Genomic DNA, 15481 nt, shown 5'->3' with positions numbered 1-15481 from the left:
GTCTTCATATGTTTAATATGAATACAATGATATGAGCGTTCACCAAGACAATTGTGTAGTTTTTAAGCACATACAGCGCAAATAAATAATACGAACCATACCAAGTTGGCATCTGCTTGGCTGAATGTTACATGTCAACGACAATTAAAAAGAGCTAATACATTATCATTAGGTGCCTTATAGCTCGTGTCATTATCCAACGTGTAAATATTAATTAGAAGGTATTAACAAGTAATGTAAAGCTTAGAGCAGCAATTTATCAGCTGAAATTTATTATTAAAACATTGAAAGACCGTGATCATGAACAGTTATTAGTTGGAGCATACCGCTGAATCTGTACAGCTCTGTTACTAGCCTAGCTATTGATCTATTAATAGTAGAAACAGACCGTTAAGATAATACCAATAAAGCTCTTGTAACTGTCTATAATTAGCGCAAGTTCATGCGTTATTAGAGGTTACGAATGAAATGTTTTAGATAGCGCTGTATTAAATTCTCATAAATATTTATAGTGTCATATGAATGTTGTATCGTATTTGTATTTTATAGGTTTTTTATAATGTCAGGGTCAATACAGGCTATAATGATCTGGTTACAGTCGGAACTAATAAAAATTGTGAAAAGAACCGAATAATGTTATAAACGTATGTAATATTTTCTTTTTATCGAAAAACTCAGGGAGTTTATTATCTTTAGAAATACTTATTTTAGAAATATGTATACTCTTACATGTTGGAATTATGATTTTTTTTCGGTAACATTCAAAGTGGGTGAACCATATGTACAATTTTACTGACAGCTAGAGATATTTACATGGAAGGGAAAGGGAGACAGACGAGAAAATGGGCCACCGTACGGTAAGTGGCCGTGAACATTAGTAGCGCCAGGGATATTAGCTATGCACTTTGACAATGCTGGTATCTTAGGATTCGTTATAGATTTTTTTTTTTTTTAATTCACATTCGCAAACACATATAAGAACTGTTGCAAATGTTTCTTACATCGTAACATTGGATCCGTAAATTCTTTTAATCTGCATTTAAACTAGTTTAATTATTCTTTAAACCTTCACAAAAGCCCACACACCCAGGTCTGCCTTCCCAAATTCCTACACTTGGTTCAGTTAGTATTAAAATTTTATAAATTGCGCGGATGTCCGCTACAAGCAATTAAATAATGATATTCATATACCTATGTTTTATTATATAACATAATAAGCGACAAGCCACTGCGCACGAAATAATCACCATGTCGACATTTTACAAACGCGTTCATTCTTGTACAAGTTCTGAGATCGTAACTATTTCAGTGCAGGGCTGAGATGCGTCAGCGATGCATTTCAGTTGTATTGTTTTCTTTAAAATTAGACGTGGTTGTTGTACACATTTGTACTTTAAATATACATTACGCAGTAAACTATGGAATACTATGTACTTAGAATTTATACTTATGTATAGAAATACTTATTATAAGTTTCATGAACACGTTCTAGTGTTTACAGTACAAATTAATCGTTACTGTCGTAATTATTTTATATTTTGAATGTGAAGGTGTGTTTGTTAGCTACTAGGAAACTAGTAGCCATTTTAAAATATTATAAATTATTTTAAAATAAGCTACTATATTGTACAATGATATTCAGTGATGTCATTCATAATAGATCGTTACAACAGCTTAGAAAACATTGAATAATTAGTGAATAATTTACATTCAATTGTTTTTTAATTTTGTAATGACATCAAAATATTTTTAAACGAAATAAATTAAGAAGAAAATACACGGTATGTAATGCATTTTCCAAATACAGGTTATTAATTTTTTTTTGAATTTTATTGTTCAAGGAAATAACTTTCAATCGCCGAAGACCAAAATAAAATGAACTATGTCAATCGTTGCAAGGTTCTCTACCTATTGGGTATCTTGGCGTCTACATCCCGAATGGATAGTATATTTACATCAATTGCAATACTGACGACATGACGATTTAAAAGCTCTTTCAAGTAGGCGCATATGCCTAATTGAATAAAAAGTATTTTTGATTTAATTCACGTTCCAGCACAATTGATTATTGATATTTCAAATTTATATAATTAAATTATTTTCAAAATATAAAAAACAATGAGTTTACCTGATTAGAAACAGTTTCTCAATTCTTCATAAAATCTTACATCAAGACACGAGAAAGCCGTCGCACCGAGATATTTTTAATGTACGTGCAAACTGAGTTATTACAAACAATAAGAAAAATGGTGACCATTTTAAATTTGCCCCTGAAATATACTGGTATTAACTCAAACCTACTCAGCTAGCTTAAAAATCTGCCTCTGGTGAGTAACAGAGTATTGTAATTGATTTATATGCAGAAGGTAAAAGAATATTCCATTCTAGTTGAAAACAGTATAAAGTTCTTATAGTACGTAAAACTGCGAGTTAGCTATCGTGTGGGAACAATACTATACTAATATAATTTATAGCGTAACATGAGAAGGACGATCTAATAAGAGTCAATCATCTCAAGAGACAGTTGTAGAATTATTGGAAGCACTTGACCTCATATACGAAAATAATCACCAATTAATTTTATTGACCAATGTACGGCTTGCCAACGTTGCTGGGCTAATATTGAAAATGCCGGATTCTTTTGCGAGAAAGAGATAAACGTACTCCATCAACGATTTAAAACGAGAGAATAATATACCATTCGATAGATTTTAACTATATGTATTTAAGATAACGGATTGTACCGTTTATAGGATAATAAAATCGAATCGTGCCTGTGTAGGTTCTTTTATTACCCAAGGATAGTGTATTCACGTGTGATGTTATGTCAATATTATTCTTTGGTCGTAGTTTGTAAAGTTTTATTAGAAAATAGATGGCGCCAGCATATTCGCATGTTTACTAATACAACAATAGTGTTATCTCAACTTAAAATATGATATCAGTATTAAATTTTTGTTGTACGACAGGAGGACAAGCGAGCAAATGGACCACCTGTTGGTAAGTGGATACTTCCATGAACATTAGCAATGTCAGGGTCATTGGTTATGCTCATGTCAATCACGTCCCATCAGACGCTTTATTTCTCATAAAGTGTTACACAGTCATAATGCATTATTTAATACGATAGTTACATTAAGATCAAAAACTAAGCACGTAATTGCTATCTGATACTAAATAGTTGCTTTGTATTGTGGATGCGTCTGCTCTGTCCCAGAAAAAAAAACCCGTTCACTCAGATGACACAAGTATTCATAGCATGCAATACAATTTCATTAACAGAATTGTAATAAGAATTGTATTCGTGTAATGCTGAGTCAAATATCTCGGAATAAAACTAAAATATTTGTATCCGCAACTTAGTATAACATCGACTCAGGATATGACTAATTGTGTGTATAATTTTCATGAAAGATAAACACTACTTTTATGAAAAAATCGCACGTACTCAAGCATACTTTTAAGCAACTTTAACTTTAATTAAACTTAAAGCAATGTCTACAGCTTTATTTCAATATTTATGAGATTTTACAAGACGTGTTTTATATTAAATATTGAACCAATAATAATTATTATCTCTACAGTTTAAAAATAAGCTAATGCTGTTTCTTAAAGTTTTTATAAATAACTAAATTTTATAATAAAATTTAGTTATTTATAAAAACTTTATATAATTGTTATAAAACAGCTGTAATAATTTTTATATGCGTAATTAGGTGACAAGCCTAACACGATGTTGGGGAAATAGCAATATTAGTAATATTTACTTTTTCTATGATGAACATTACTCATTAAATATATTTTTAATCTGGGCAACTTTAAATAAGACTGCTTATACGAACAAATCATGTTCGCGTTGAATTATGGTAAAAAGGCTGGCAGTATTCAATTGTAATTTTAATCATCTGAGTGAATTATCTTAATGATCTGATAAAATAAAAAACTTCTAATTATATTTCCTTGTAAGTCTTCAAAGTTTCACACTGGTTACTCTAGCTCATGATAACTACAAGCTGCCGGTTATACAAGCATTACTTGGCTTTACAATATGATTTTATGAATATTAATTCCTTTACTGATCATATATCGTGTATCCAATTACAGTTGTGATGTGTTTTATCGTCATATTTACAGTTTATATCCAGTATTAATGCAAGTAGGTTATGTTTGTGTACTACATCTGTGCAAGCAATTGTGACCTTAACGTTTCAATATCTTTTAATGGTATAATTTATGTTAAATCATCACTTGTTAAATTTTTGATATTTTAGATTCATTTGTTTGAAGAACATACTGAAATTTTGGTTTCAAATGTATTATGATAATATTAATTAATATGTATAAATATATAGAATAATTTAACAACGATAATGTTCATTAAAAACAACAAAAGTTGATAAAAAAATCCTGGAGTATATATCTATATCATATTTAATATGAAATATACCGAGAGATTATAAAAAAAGAAATCGAAAATATAATCGGTCTAAAATAATTGATTAACCAATAGGTAAATAGTTTATTTTTAAAACATTTTATTACTTTGCCAGAAAGCCAGAGAGCAAGATTATATAATGAATAAAATAATGGTCGAAATAATTAAGCAAATTCACTCGTAATATTTGCAGTCTTCTCGCACGTTTCGAGTGAGTCAGGGCATGTACACACATATATACAATTTGTAACAATTTCCTCCGTTCATCGGTGCATTTTATTACACCATTGTTCGCATGACATCATCAGGTGATCAAAATAATGATGATGATGTTAGGGCTCGATTATCATGGTTGACTTTAAATTGACTCCAATCGCTTTGACGTGACGGTCTTTATGAGTTTTTCTTTTAACCTTGTACTATTTTTATCATGATCCCATGCAAATTTAGGTCATTTTAACATTTTTGTAATTTTAAACAAAATTACTATTGTTACTGTGAGTTATTAACGGAGATCTACCGATAATAATTTGTTAAAACGACGCAAATTGTAATATGAACACAGTTACTATGTTTTTATTCTAAACAATTAATAACAACATATAATTGTGTTGGTAAATCCGAAATGGCGCAATGGGCGGAACCCGTAGATCATAAGTGAAGGGTGTGAATTCAAATCCGGGCAAACACCATTGAGTTTCCCACGTGATTAAAATTCGTGTTCGATTGTAGAGGAAGACATTCAAAGGAAACCTGCGTGTATCGGGTGAAGTTTAGCAACGTGCGTGCAGGATATGCACTAACCTAACCCGCAAAGAAGTCTTTTCTCCAAGACAAGGGTACAAGGTCTTAGGGAAGCAGTAGGTCATTTACGGGCTGGCACTTTTCGGTTAGTCGGTTTTAACTGACAATATTCGGTTATTCGATATTATATCTGTGATATCTATCATTTTACTAATATTATTAATGCGAAAATATCTTTGTTTGGTTTGTCCTTCGCGATTAGAATATCAATTGGAACGGAGCAGCGAATGTTGTAGACCAATAGAATGATATAGAGTGAAGCTACAATTAAAAACTACCTCATAATAATTTACACATAACTTTCGCATACGAAAAACCCAAGCTGTAGAGTTTTAACGTTTTAAAAACGATTTATTTACAAGTGTGGGAAGTGCATTTAGTTTAAAAGCATCGATCACGTATCAAAAGCGGTTTTCGTGGAACTATTAATATGTTCATCGCCCGGTAACATACAACTTGCCACCACAGAACAGGGCTAGATGTTTGGCAATGACATAAATAGCCCAATTATTGAATATTCAAGTGGAAAGCAGAAGTTTATCGTGTTTGGTTTTTAGATTATTTTGTAAATCAATGGTTTTAGCCTGCGGCTTCGCTGTAGTATATTGCTGTGGCAACGTTATAAGCTGAATTATCTTGTATAATGATACTAGCTACCCAACGCCGCTGCACTGGAGTACAACAAGGGTACATATACCACATAAAAAAAAATCTTCTTTTTCCGCCTTATATTATCGCTTATCTCAATTATAAATGCATGTATTTATTATACATATAAATCTTTCTCTTGATCATTCTGTTTATTGGTGACGGCGGGAAGCGACTTTGTTTTATACTATGTAGATTTAAGACAAATACCTTCTCAGAAATATGTTGAATGGCACAAATATGTTAAAATATTCAGCGGTTTTTTGTGATTTTCGTCCAACAAAACAGCGATATTGTTATAGATGTCAATAACAAATTATAGTATTAAAACATGTAGTTAGGATTGAAAAAACGTTTTAATACGATCAGTTTATTATCGTCTTTTTATTTCGTATGTGTTATATGTAATCACTATTAAGACATAAATATAATAAAGCTTCCATACAATCTAAGCTTTATTGAGTAACACATGTTAGTATTTTGTAATGATTAATAAAAATGTCCATTCTTATATTTATTAATGTACTTTGTATTGTACTTGTATGTGTTTTGAGTTTCATATGCATATTATTCCGTTTCTAATGTTCATTGATCTATGCCCGTTACTAATACCGATACTTGTACTCTAAAATACTATGAATTCTATATATTGCAATTACAATTGAAGGTCGTACGTGAGTAACTTGCACAGTAACAGTAATGATATAATAATTGTACATACATTGTTATGGATTACGTTCGTGTTGATTTTGTTACATTAAGAATAAATTTTGTTTAATACTATTCATATGGAAAGTTTAGGGTACAGGTCTGATCGCTTTCATTATTCGCAAATAAATTTAGATGGTTGATTTAATCGTATCCTGTGGATCTCTTTAGGGATATATTGTTGGTCCATTGTTGTTCCTCGGAAAGATCACCAGGCCTTGTCAAATAATAAACGATTACAGTAAGTAAAAAAAATTTGCTAAAAAAGTATACGCTGTTTTTTATTATGCAGATTTTTTTCAGATTTTCAGGATTAATGTATTCGTTTCTAAACAAACAATAAGCGAGGTAATTTATTCTATATAGATTTTAATATTTTATGCTATTCCAGTAATAATAATTATGATTTGCGTTAACGAGGTTAATCCCGTCAACTTAAAAATGTTTTTAATACTTAATCTCATCCGTGATGGTTTTGCAGATGTGACAGGTATCACTTGTCATGTTCACTTTCACTCGGTATATGTTTCTGAGTATTTGTGTATAATTAAAATATTCGATATATATAGAATATGCATTAATAATTTTACTTCGCTGTCGTTTTTGTGAATACCAAGAAATATTACGATTGTAATTTTATTAATAAGTAATTGTCTTCTATGACTTTGAATACAAATTATTAAATAATGGAAAAATTAATTAGTCATTATTTGTTAACTCAGAACCCTGGTTTAAACAAATTGTTTGCAGAATAAAATTTTTGTCACTTAAGACTTGAACGTTTTTGTCGAAAATGACCATTTGTCAAACATTAGAAAACAAAAGATTGTTTTAGTATACAATTAGCATTACTATACTATTTTTGTTTTAGGACAAATAATAATTAGGCATGCGTTTAAATATACCTATTGACTATAAATATCATATTTCCTTGACGCATCAAATACATGCTGTTTTTAGTTTTTGGTCATTATTGATAGAACATTAGTACATTTTGTAGGAAAAATAGAAGCGTTCCGGTGGTTGGTTAAATACTACTATACTACTCCAACGGATGGTTGGCAAATATTATAGAAAACATTTTCGTTTGTGGTTGAGCTATTCTTTCTTGCTCTTTTCTCGGTATTGAGTTATTATTCTGCAGAGAAAATATAGTAACAACTTTATAATGAGTTTTGCGTGTAATATATTTCATAATTAATCTATTACTGTTTATTAGATATTGTATTGCGTTTGCAAACATAGTTTTATATAAAATATACGGATTTGTTCAACGAATAAAGTTTTTATAATTGACGTGTGATTTTTATGACGTGTGATGAAAATTTATTATGTGAACTTTACAAGGTTGTTTTATTACTATCGTCTCACGAAACTATCTAATTAATATCTTGCTCTTTTTAGATATATAGAGTTTAAATAAAACAAACAAATGATGAGTTATTTCTATGGTTTTTATAGGATTTCTAAAAAGAATAAAAAGTACGTACTTAAGTTAAATATTTTACATAAAAAATAACCAGTGAAAATGAGCTGTTCGTTTCAGGAACGATTGGCTAATAATGGAATGCCGTACTTTTAATAGTTTTATGATTAAGTACATAAGTTGTTTCAATGATTGGTAGAATCTTCATTCCAAGCCATTGATAATTTCATTTTACTTTCAATTTTATAGTAATGACTATCATTACCATTAGGATACCAATATTATTTTAGCAATAAAAAAGTAGGATTTTTATTTAACCGTTTTCCGAGTTTGAAATTTCATTCATCGTAGGTTCATTGCCACGTGATCCAGCCCACACGATTCTCGAATAACCGTGACGAATCTGTGTGATCGGTGACGGCGGTTTTCGTAATCGCCTCCAGCAATGTGACGCAAATTCAGCTGCGTTCAGGGTTCCCAAATTACCGGATATAGATTAAAAGAAGATTTATAGATTACAAAATTATTTTCGACTTAAATATAACATTCCTGAACAGCATATTACACTTGGTATTTATCCATTTTATTCTCAGAAGTAGTAACATTGCGTCAGAAACATTAATTTGATTGTCAAACGTTAAAATAAATTACGAATCGTGTTAATATAATTGTAGCAGAACAACATTAAATTAATCTTGTAGCGTCCTCGATATTATTGTACATTTTTCTTAGTAAAAACATCATTTTGACTCGTGTCTCTATATTATTACAAAAATTAAATTGCCAACCCTGACTTTACCAACACGACATACCTGGAATCATCGAGGCATTTGGCGCGGCATAATTTGGGATATCGATAAAAGTTTACGACGCTTCCTGTTGTTTGTGGGTTGGTAAACCAGATTTTTATCGTAATAAGACCACTGTAATTAGAACATGTACCCTTGGTTAATTGACGATAGTTAAGAATCATGTTTTTCAGGGTCAATTTTCAACGAATAATGTGTGAAATATGAGATTCCTCTATGAACTGAGGATTTAAAACGTTATGTACATTAAAGTAAGGATTGTTGAAATAGGTAATAGACATCTCTAGTCTTTAAATGTGTAGGTGATGTCTTTATGACCGAATTTAGCATGGAACCATTGTATAATATATGTAGTTCACGTGTTTGCACAAGTATGCGCAAAAACAGGAGTAAATTATATTCCAGGTGACACAGGACAGAATTCGCTTCCAACTACCAGACTTCGGGCTAACACTGAGAATTGTTCGACCGACATCCAATAGCTTTTATTAGGCAGACTTATATGCTAGCCATTAGACTGAGGATTGCAGTCAGTCAAATAAAAGTATTTATTATAGTATTTACGTGACCTATTTGTCATGACAATGACAAGGTTTGATTTTATTCCAGCATGCTCCTTCACTGCTGTTTGACATAAGTAGCAAAATTTGATCCGTTAACTTATTTAACTCTAAGGAGCTTGCTCGTTTTATAACTCGCGAATATATATCGAATATATATAATAGCTATGTCTATATTGATTTATACAGATTGAACTCATAAAATTTCTTTCACATTAATAATGTTCATGGAGGAAATAACCATTTAATATTTCAGCACTTCGAGTATACTTTGTAGCTAACGATATATTGAATTATTTATTTCTTGAATACAATAAAGTAATCCCTAAAACATTGAATGTTGAATGTTGTATTTATGTATAGGCTATCTATGATAGCCTTTACTAAAATTGGCTATGATCAAATTCTTTCAATTAAACTTTAGAACGTGTTGATGTAGCGTTGTAAATTGTAATTATTAAAATTTAGTTTTAAATATTTTAACAGTAGTTTTTCTTATATACTATGGTATTATTTGGCTTTTCTTTACTATGTCCAAATTAGTATAAGTTTTATGTAAAAAATATAATGAAGAAAAGAAGATATATTTAATCTCCATACAATAGTTATTTTTTTAGATAAAATAGGTATCATATAATATTTAGTTTTAAAATGGCGTATACTTGTTACGTATACTGGTTTGGTTGGTTGGTACTCAAACCCAATATGTGGTGCAAATAGTTCGCAACGACAAGAAAAATAAATATGATTATTGTCGCGCTAATCGTCTTATCTTGTAAATATAATGGACTCAATATTATGAAAATAAATCTTATATATAGCAAGCCCACACGAGTCAATAAGTTTATGTATTAAGTTTTATCGATGGATCTATTGACATCACGGCTCGAATTTCACCGCCTACGCTACCAGCCAGTTTTACTTGTGTTAGATCGTTTTCATTATTTACTCGTCTTTTTTCAAGCATGTTTTTATTTTATTTTTAATAAAATGTACACATTAAATACACCTCATTATTTTGCATTAACACTAAATCCTCCGTATTTCTTAAACGAGATATTTCGACTTGGCATGTTTAAAAACCTAATGTTTTGCATTATATATATATTTTTTTAGAATATCCTTTATGATGATTGCTTTATATAACATGATAAATACATTCTCCAATGAACAAACACCTATCAAAGATATTTATCTGCTTCGACTTTCATGATGTTTATGTCATGGAGAAGTTCAGAGGTGTAAATTTATTATCTTGTCGGTCTGTCCGTTGTGTGTTGTCGCGTTTGTTAACACTATTGTAGTTCAAGTTATTCAATAAAACTGCATCCGACTATAGTTTTATTATCTAATAATTCTGTGGATTTCGTTTACATATTATAGTTGAAATATCCGTCGCGTCTAGCTCTGCTGTCAAGAAACTAATAGACAGAGGACTATTGCATATCAAGTAAGTAAAATAATAAAAAAAAATACATTTTTATTTAAATAAACGAAACTTTACAAGGCTTTGTGCAAGCCTTTCTGGGTAGGTACCACCCACTCATCAAATATTCTATCACCAAACAACAGTACTCACTATTGTTGTGTTCCGGTTTAAAGGGTGATTGAGCCAGTGTAACTACAGGCACAAGGGAAATAACATCTCAGTTCCCAAGGTTGGTGGCGAATTGGCGATGTAAGGAATAGGTTACATTTCTTACATTCGTCTATGGGCGGTGGTGACCACTAACCATTAGGTCACTATTTGAAAGTCGTAAAAAGCTGGTGTATGTCTGGTTTTTCTTTTTGTATAAATTAAGTATTTTAAGGTCTATTATATATTGTTGAAAATTCCTTGTAGCTATTATATCGCCTTAATATTAATGTATTTATAGGTCAGTATTGATTTACGACATTATAACAAAACATAGCATATGGTTAGAATCGTATTATTTAATCTATGCCACGAGATGAATTCTTCAGAACACGTGTATCGTGTCTTTGGAATAACATAGTAACAGTTTTAGGTGCCGTTTATATCATATCGTAACTATTTTTAATAACCATTCAAAAACGAATGTAAGATAAACATTATTTGGGTATTGATAGTTAAACTATTTTGAAAGTTATAGGAATATCTCTTATTATACAATGATATCGAATCTGAATGAGAAACATTTAGGCTTAAGGGTGTAAACCGGTTACGGGAGATCAAATAAACAAGCTAGTAATGCGGATCGCACGTAGAAAAGCCCACGCACGACGATGGTGGTCTATTTATTTTAAACTATTTGAAAAATGTTTCAATAGACCGATGCGAGGTCGTATAAATTGGAGACTTCTTAAGAAGTGTTTAGATATTTTATGACGTCATTGCGATTGTAACAAACGGTTCTCATAATTTCAATGAGCGTAATGGATACGTCTTTATAATAACATTAAATAAAAAATGTAGTATATGATTTAAAATTATATATGAATTAGAAAAATATAATTTTATATAATAGATTATTTTTACAGTGGTAATTAATTATTTTTTATTCTTATGAAATCTCATTCGCTATTCTTAAACTATTTTAATTTTACCGCTGTTATAGTCGACCATCTTCAACAATTTTTACCGCGACTATACTTTTTTTTAGACGGCGATTAAAATTCTAATATAATTTATCATATAATATATCCTACAAATTATCGATTTCAAGCGAATAATTAAATTTTCAACTATTCGAACACTTTGATATAACTGCAGAGTTCATTCATCTTTATATAAGTGATATTTGGTTAAATGAACATTCCTAACACTGATAGTTTTTTATTAAATCCTTATATGACGTGTTGTTTTACAAAATACTTCGAAGTAGTGCACTTAAACCATCGTATCGTTATTAAATAATAAAGATTGAGCTATTTGACATGACCGTTTATCGATGTGTCATCAGTGGAACAATTATAAATATACAAAGAACCTTGGACGAAACAAGTGTAGCATAGTTAGGATAGTTTTATTTCTATATAAAAATATTTTCATATTTGATATTGAATTAATAATCTATATATTTATAAATATTTTATATAAGATAATTATAATATTTTCAAAAAACTATAATATATTGTAATTGAAAACATTCCTTAAATATCGGATTAAACCTACACAAATCGGAAAGTTAATTAGGTAGAAATAGACTAGATGGCCCCGTGGATTTTTAACCGGATTTTTACCGAAGATTCGTAATTCATCACTTGCTTGGCGGTGAAGGAAACATTACAGGGAAGCCTTCATATTTTGTTTCGAAGAGTAGGCTCATCTAGAACGGTTGTTATTAATATCTATATCGTTTTTAAAGTATTTTATAAAACATACAGTTTGTTTTTATTGTCTATTAGAAATGTACAATTTGGCAACTTTATCGACTGTTATTATTACATATATTTTTATTTATTCCAACTTTGTGATCTTTTTAAAGCTTTTCAACTTTCGTTTTTAGAATATTAATAAGAGATATGTAGTTTATCTCATCATAAGAGATTATTCAGGAAATTATAGTAATCATATTATGTAGGTATATATTTTGAACGGAATTATAAGACGTATTAATATTAATAGTCATTTTCCATATTTAGTCAATCTCTAAAGTTGAGCCCACTTAAGAAAACTTAAAGGCAATGTTGTCCTAAATAAACATATCAGCGCTCAGCTTCAGAGATGAAGATGTTCGGGTTAACACTGTTGCCGAGATTAAACTCGTACCCGAAAATAAGATGATATGCTGCTTCGTATCAAAAGGACTTAGGACATTATGTTCTTGGCTTAAGTATGGTTGATTTTAATATAATTTATACGGGGATTTCATCGGAAATATTGAAAGGATTCGTGCTGTAAAGTCGTCTAGTAAATTGAGTTCGGTTTTAGTCGGGACGTATATTAGTGTAAGCTCTTTTACTAAGCCTAACGGCTCTTAATTAAAATGTCTTTTAATTTATTGTATTGTAAAGTATCGATTGAGGTGAGATGTTTAAAAAATAACCTGTAGCCTTATTTTTGGGATACTGATTAAAAATGTATACGTATTTAAGCCTTTCTTGATATTCTACCTATGAGGGGGTGAAATAAGGGATGAAATTTTTTATGGAAGTCCGTTACTTTAAATTAAAAACATGAAACTTTTTTTTGGAATATTGATTAAAAATGAGATACCTCTTTAAGCATTTCTGGATATTTTACGCCTTGGAGAAATAGGGGTTGACATTTCGTATACAGATTTGGAAGTCCGTCATTTTTAAATTAAGAAGCATGAAATTTTATTTTTGGGATACCGATTAAGAATTAGTTGACACGTATTTAAACGATTCTGGATATATTATACGCCTAAGGTGGGAAATAGGGGTGACATTTCGTATATAGGATAGTCTGGAAGATCGACATTTTTGAAGTTAGAAGCATGAAATTTATTTTTTGGGCTACCGATTAAAAATGAGTTGATTTGCATTTAAGCGTTTCTGGATAATTCTACCCTGAATTAAGGGCTGAAATACTCACCAATGAAAGAGGTACAAAGAGGTCTTACATTAACGTAATATTTTAAGTTAATTTGTAAATATATTCATATTCTACGCGAACAAAGCCGCGGGTAACGGCTAGTTTAGAAAAAATATCAAAATATGATGTACCTACGTGTTAAAAGAAAGGTACGAAAGGCATGAGCTAATTCAATTATGTTTAAAATATTATACAAATAGTTTATGAAAATATTGTTTATTAGGCAATCTTCTGAAAGGACGAATTGCTTAGCGCTTGTTTGTTCATTCGTTCATTTTTACACAATACAAAGTCTCTTTCAAAAATATTATGGTTTTCTCCGCTGGCACTAGCTACTATTAAAGATATATTTGCTTCTATGTTTTACACGCCTTTTAGAAATTTTAGAATAAAAATGACATAATACCAATCAATACGTAAAATTTATTATTCTTTTACTTTTTATAATTCAATTTTGTTACCTTGATATATTTGCAGATATAAATAGTCTTATACGTATTAGGTAGTTTTTTTCTGAAAAATTAAATTTAACTACACAACTAATTTTAATATTTATAATGTTACAATGTAAGAAGTTAATAAAATGTTATACAAAATGTCATAAGTATAAATGTAAAATAAATACATTAGGCAGTTAAATTTAATAGCTTATATTTATAATGTTTTTATTACTTTCAACGTTTAGTATAATACAACGACGAACCTACGAAACTATATATTTATTTAAATTATTTATTATTTTTAAAAATACTTATTTTCATCGCTCTGTATTAATTTTGAGCCTATTATTATAGGGTTTAAGATCTTATAGGGCTCATTCAACAGCTGGCTTATTGAACCAGTAAGTGATCTTGTTATAAGCCTATTGGGTCCGAGATGTTAAGGACGAATCATTTGATGGTGCTCGCAATAAATTTTAATCGCGTTGGTAGTTAAACTAAATTAATTAATAAAGAGACCTTGAACGTAATTATTTCAAATTATATTTATTTTGTTATGTTACTAATGGTGTTAAGTATCTTACATTAATTTTTAATAACACGTAAATGTAAATTAGGTAATTTCAATAGTAATAACAGAGGAGGCCGTTATCTACAGAGGGCCATACATTGGCATTTGTTGTAACTATGTGGACAATGTATTTTATTAAACTAGCTACCTGATAAGGGCTTACATAAAATATTTAAATCGTAATACATATAGCTCTATCGGCTTACGTGGTGCACGCCAGAAAAGCTCCCAGCCAGCATGATTTTTTCCAGCATCTTCAAAAATCATCGTAAACTCTCAAGAATTATACACTTTAACCTGCCCTTATGAATTTTCCATGAAATCCGAATTAAAGCCATATGGTACTTTTTGGTTTATCGCGTTTAGACAGACAGAAGCGGCAGGGGGCTTTGTTTTATAATTTGTAGTGGTATTCATAGCATTCCGTTTTCTCGAATCATGTTGAAGTCATGCTTCAAATATTTTGATTTCTATCTTATGTTTATTAATGTTAGAAATATGTAAAGTACATAATATAAAAAAAAAATTTTTTTTTGTTTGTTTTACACAATAATAATT

The 15481-nt window shown here is 30.0% G+C and overlaps 1 protein-coding gene across 1 annotated transcript in view; it reads right to left on the bottom strand.

Annotated features, from left to right (window-relative positions):
- The window catches only part of LOC125064235, a 122528-nt gene that overhangs the window by 27227 nt on the left and 79820 nt on the right, over nucleotides 1-15481 (bottom strand). The window lies entirely within an intron of this gene.

The sequence above is a fragment of the Vanessa atalanta genome, chromosome 5 (assembly GCF_905147765.1).
Source record: "Vanessa atalanta chromosome 5, ilVanAtal1.2, whole genome shotgun sequence".
NCBI classification, from domain to species: domain Eukaryota; kingdom Metazoa; phylum Arthropoda; class Insecta; order Lepidoptera; family Nymphalidae; genus Vanessa; species Vanessa atalanta.
The sequence above is the reverse complement of the archived record's forward strand: the minus strand, read 5'-3'. Positions and strand labels throughout refer to the sequence as shown.